The following is a 6,571-nucleotide window of genomic DNA, read 5'->3' on the forward strand; positions in this document are numbered from 1 at the left end:
TTATCTTTGACGTCTGACTCGGATATGATGTTTTTGCGAATGAGAGGGAAATTCGAAGAGAAACATTGAAAAGTACGCGAAAACGACTCCTTCAAGGAGGATCGGGGTTGAAGAAAAATGAGTATGTGAGCTTCAAGCACAGTTTAGTATATACAGTTGCGAAGCTCAATACTTAATTATGCCTACATAGATAGTTGCTGACCACCATGATCGCTACTATCGCCTCAAGACATAACCTTTCCCGAGCAGACGATAAACAATTATAACATTTTTACAGAAAAAAAGCTTAAAAATATCATCTCCTTCTGCCGGAATCATAAAAAACGTCAAATAAATAGCTAGCCGCTGTCGGTAAAATTCTGTAGCTGACCATAGTCCTGAAAACACCAGATTTAGCTACAAAACCGCAGATTCCAGAACTTGACACATAATAATACGTATAATTTTTTTACAGTAATTCACGTGCTGTTAGCTCGACTTGCCATACGAAAGAACTGAAAATATTTTTGAAACAACATTTTAGAAGAATGTGATCTTTTGTATTGAAATTTTGTGCAGATTTTTCAAAAAGTTTTGTCCGTGTTACTATTTATAGCAGTTTTTGATCTATGTTTCCATTTTTTCTGTTCCTGATACTTTATATTTTCATTGTTTAACACGTGTATGGTGCAATGTAACACCAGGGGCCTGTTTCTCAAAACTCACGGACTAGTAATACTAGTCTGTACAGTAGTAATATTAGTTTATTTTACAAGTCTGTGTTTCTAGAAACTACAAGGGTAAAGTAGTAGTTACCAGTTCACAGACTAGTAATATTGGTCGATTTCACCAGTTCAAAAGTGATTCTGTTTCTCAAAATGCTAATCTAGTTGATTATACTAGTATTTAACAGGAATATTCCTACAAGACTCTAAAGACTGGTGATTTCTATATTATCAGTTACCAGTGGCAATCTTTCTCAGATAATCAAAACAAAATATTGTAGTTATTTTTTTATTAAATGTGGTTTAGTGATTTCGATTGAAGTAGTAAAGAAGTTGTTGTGAGAAGAGCTAAAACTATATCGAGAAAGAACAATTATTATTCATTTACGGGAGCATTGTTTAAATATAATGAATGGTTTAAATAAAGTGCTGAAAAGCTTGGAGAGTTGTTAAATATAGTGGGACCTGCCATAACAAGACAAACAGATAGAAGTCATGCATTATCAGCAAAGTTTCAAATACAAATTGCTCTACAAATCGGGATGTTGATTATTTTCCAATGCCATCTAGTTTTTCTGCCCTAGACCAGCAACACATGCAGATTTTTTTCCTAATAATCTAATACCAATTCATCAACTGCAGTAATTTTTGCTGGCTTTCCTCCTCCACTGCCAGTTCTTGTGACATTGTCAACTTTAGCCTACAAATTAAATACAAAACTACATTAATTTATGAATAGATCAAACGTAAAACTGAAAAAAAAATAGCGATTTTTTTCAAGTCATAAGTGGCATCCATGTCGCCAGTAGAATCACTTGCTACATAATGTGTTCATATTATGATACTGTGAACTTGAATTGGTACTCGTCAAATTTGCTTTCTTAATGTTGGGCCAATAAGTGTCCCTAACGTATGCATAATCTTTGTTCTGAAGTATCAGTTCCATACCCTCACTTATTACAAATTTTTTTGTCCAGTCGTTTACTTTATCATTTTTGTTATTATGCTTGAAAACGCACCGAATGATATATCCTTTGAGTCATTAATCATATTGAGTATAGTTAATTTGCTTTCAATTGATGGAATTTCAAGAGAAGAGAGAAGTAAGAACCAAAACACAAACAACTTAGCCTCCTAACCTCAAATAACGATACCTACCAATGGGTATAAACAAATGAACTCAATCAGCTGACTAGTGAAAGAGACAATGTGACTAGTGACTAATTGTCACAAGTTACTAGACTGGTAAAATAATTTGAGAAACAGAATCTACTAGAACTGGTGAAATATACTCTGGTAACTAGTAACTGGTGAACTACTAAAATAGTATTTTTGAGAAACAGGCCCCTGCAGTGACAAACTTTTCACCACCACTCTTAAAAATTTTCTGGGTGCAAAATAACCTTCAACTATGGGTAACTTTGCACCAATTTTTTTTTCAAAAAACATTTATTTTCAAAGATATGACTGGCTAATTACATTCCCGCATATCCCTAGAACGTATGAAATAAATGTCCATCTCAAAATTAGACATTTAAAGACTACATACAGACTGAAAACAAATTTTAACTAGAAAATGGTGCAAAGTTACCCCATTTTACGGTATGTAAAGAAAGGAAGATGAAATCAATTTTTTTAAACAATATTAGCACCTATATTTGGATTTATATATCCATTTTGCCAAGGCAGACAACTGAAAATAACTACCGTATCATTTGCATATGAATATATAGATCCATTAAATTTTTCAGAATTTAAATTTAGGAAATCATTAACATACAGGGTGATTTACAAATGTCTCTAAAAACTTTGTGGGTATAATGTAGTGGTAAAAATAAAACTACAATATTCTACACAACTTTCCCCGCAAATCTTTGCTTTCAGATTTATGATTAGACTTCGTGGAATTTCCACGAGAATCGCAAGGTTTACTACGCACGCGGTATAGACTTTATGAGAAGGGGGCATGCAAAGGATGGAGTATGTCTCTAACGTAAACACTGAGCGATATACTGCGATTACAATAAAGCCTGTATCCTGCATTCAAGAAATATAATGAATGATCTTTGAAGTAGGAAATGTCTAAACATGTAAATACACAATTATTTTACAGTGAGATATATTAACTATTAAAATTTAATGTAAGATACTCACATCATCCTTGAATATGTGCATTGCAATAAAGCGTTACGTACATTTTGAGCGACTGCAAAGTAACCTCCTCCGATCGTCACTTAAACAGTTTTTATTTTGGGAAAATGTACGTTCAACATCACACGATGTAATACGTACATATTTGAAGAACGGAAAGTCACTACATTTTAGTACACCAACTTTAGATGTCTTGTTGTGACCTGATGGTACATTATTTATAATACGAAGTTGTGAATAGGCAGAATTTTTAGCAATAAAGTTTCTCAACTTACATTTCACTTTTTCTGAAATAAGTGAATTGTTATTTTGGATAACGGTATGTGATATTTTATCCACTATATTAAGGGCTTCTGAGAGTTGTAGTTTAGATTATTCTAACAGGGTGATGTTTTTGGACACGATTTTAAAATTAGAATCAATGAACAGAATATCTTCCAACAGCTGTTCAGAAGGCAATGATTTTACAGCTGCAACAGCGGAACTGTCTGTGCTATCCAATGCATCAATTACCTCCATTATTTTGCCGTAATGTTCTGCATAGTAATTAACAGCATCCAACCACGTTCCCCAACGGGTCAAGATTGGCTGCGATGATAAGAGTATTCCAGGAGCAATTATTTGAAACACCAACACTCTCATTGTAGTATGTTTGATTGAATTCTTGTCTGCACTGAACAAATGTTATGCTTTGACTATTCCAACCACAGTAATGCAAAAACAAGTGCTTACATAGGTATACATTAGCTGTAGCTGCTCTACCTATTTGGACCGGTCACAGCTCTTAATTGCTTATACTACGAGACCGGGCGGTCGCTCGCCTCCTCTATACTACCCTACATCGGCAACCTGATTGCATGCTGCGTGTGATAATTCAGCGAAGTCTATTTATTATGCATAGTGCCATATCTTGTCAGGCATCAAAAACATGGACCAGTAAAGCCTTCGGCTGTGTCACGTTCGCATACATGGCGACTGCGGTAGATGTTTCTTATTCCTACACCCCACTGCAGTTGATTCCAACCTAATAGGACTTTGTTTGCTGTACGTAGGTATGTTTAGTTGTATGGCACTGTTGCAGTTCCTATAGTCACCACATCCCGTAGGTACACATTCATTTTGTCGTTAGTTCTGTAGGCTTCAGTTGTGTACGGTAAGATAGATCGTGCAACACCAGTTGCTTGGCCAGCCAGATCACCAGACTTCTACCTTTGGGGTCCTCTGAAGACGCTCGTTTATGCCACTCAAATTCTGAACGTAGCATAACTACAGCAGTGACATCAAAATAGCTATGAAACAGTTCGGAATGAGTTGAACGGGGTCCGTAAAATTCTAAGATCAGTACATACCTACGTACAGTAAACGAAGGCTAATCAGGTCGAAAACAACTGTACGTAATAGGGGTGTACGAATAACAAACATGTAAGCAGTACCTGGTTGGCGAGTTGCTATAGAGCTGGCCTTCTATGCCCAAGGTTGCGGGTTCGATCCCGGGCCAGGTCGATGGCATTTAAGTGTGCTTAAATGCGACAGGCTCATGTCAGTAGATTTACTGGCATATAAGAGAACTCCTGAGGGACAAAATTCCGGCACATCCGGCGACGCTGATATATAGCCTCTGCAGTTGCGAACGTCGTTAAATAAACCATAACATTTCTAAAGCAGTCGCTATGTAGGCGAGCATTACACATTCGAAGGTTTTACTGGTCCATGTTTTTTTATACCTAGCAAGATAGGACATTTTTCATCATAACTCTGAAAGTAAGGATTTGCGGGAAAAGTTGTATAGAACATTTCAGTTTTAGTTTTACGTCTACATTACACTCACAAAATTTTTACAGGTATTTATGAATCACCTGTATAATAAAAATAAAATAAGTCCCAAAATTGTTCCTTGCGGTACACCTATATAAATTTGACCCGTCCCGGATGCAACCCCCGTAGAGCCAAGCCGAAAAGCTCTTTATACTTTATGCAAACCATTATTCTAATCCATCATTCTGGCTACATGGTATTGCCGTATAAGACTTCCGTGTTATGCAGTCTCAGGCATTGATAAAAGATTTTTTATGATGTATCGGATGTGTAATGTAGTAAGTACTTACTCTGTACTAGCACAATGTGTGCATGCAATTATTAAAAAATAGAGGTATAGGAACTGCAGCCGTTGAGATGTTTTTTTTTTATATATGTGAAGAAATGAGTGATGATTTGATGAATGTGTAACATGATGAGCTTGCGAGCGATATACAATATGTTACGGTAGTGGTATAATTATGACGCAGATAGGAAGCTGTTAGTGATGTAACAAACACGCTGTCCTTCATTGTGTGGAACATAGAAGCTTTTTTATTATAGTCAATGTCTTTTTCGTTTTTAAACTATTATTATTATTATTATTATTATTATTATTATTATTATTATTATTATTATTATTATTATTATTATTATTATTATTAATGTTGTTGTTGTTGTTGTTGCGGTGGTCCTGCGTCATGTCGATCCTGTGACCAGGAAGGTCAGCATTTGTGGGATGTCTAGTGTACGATCTAAAGAATCTCCCTCCCCTATCCACCATGGTGTATAAGGGTACGTAGAAGTTGGAGCAATGATAAAAGATAAAAGAAAAGACCTAGCGATGCTTTGGTATTATCAAAGAATCAAGGCGTGTTCATATCGGAGCAATGAGGACACGTGAAGCGAACATTTTGATTTATCAGTAGAAGATATTCTATACATCCACTTACCAAAAGAAGATATATAGAAAATATCAGCTGCTAGGTTAAAGATTAATATAACTTAAATACACACAAAATTGAACCCAGTTCTAATCCCAAAGCTAGTATAAATTCTTTGTCATGTGATTGGTTCTTGTGATCACATAACGTATCACGAATAAATACACAACTGATCAATTTGTCACTATCCATGATAATTAATTTAATATGCCGAATTAATAATAAATCGATTAATACTCGGATATATTGATAACCACCGATCATTATACAGATTAATATTATCGTAATCAGATATCATATGAACGTAATTTGTCTTTTTCGTCGCTTTTATCGTGTATCTTCGCTTTTATCGTTACTCCAATATGCACATCTCAATAACAATGCATGCTTCAATTCTCTCTGATATAGCATCGCTGCTCCTTTAATCGTTTATCGTCGCTCCAACGTGTCGGATAAAAGGTGTGGTTAAAAGAGTAGGAGGGAAAGAAGAACAAGAAGAAGAAGATTATTATTATTATTATTATTATTATTATTATTATTATTATTATTATTATTATTATTATTATTATTATTACAAACGATTAGGGAAAACAAGGAAATTTTACTTGTAGCAAGTAAAGCGATCGGTTTGGAAGTAAATCCCGGAAAGACGAAGTATATGATTATGTTTCGTGACCAAATATTGTACAAAATGGAAATATAAAAATTGGAGATTTATCCTTCGAAGAGGTGGAAAAATTCAAATATCTTGGAGCAACAGTAACAAATATAAATGACACTCGGGAGGAAATTAAACGCAGAATAAATATGGGAAATGCGTGTTATTATTCGGTTGAGAAGCTCTTATTATCCAGTCTGCTGTCCAAAAATCTGAAAGTTAGAATTTATAAAACAGTTATATTACCGGTTGTTCTGTATGGTTGTGAAACTTGGACTCTCACTCTGAGAGAGGAACATAGGTTAAGGGTGTTTGAGAAT

Source organism: Periplaneta americana, chromosome 7 (genome assembly GCF_040183065.1).
Source record: "Periplaneta americana isolate PAMFEO1 chromosome 7, P.americana_PAMFEO1_priV1, whole genome shotgun sequence".
NCBI classification, from domain to species: Eukaryota; Metazoa; Arthropoda; class Insecta; order Blattodea; family Blattidae; genus Periplaneta; species Periplaneta americana.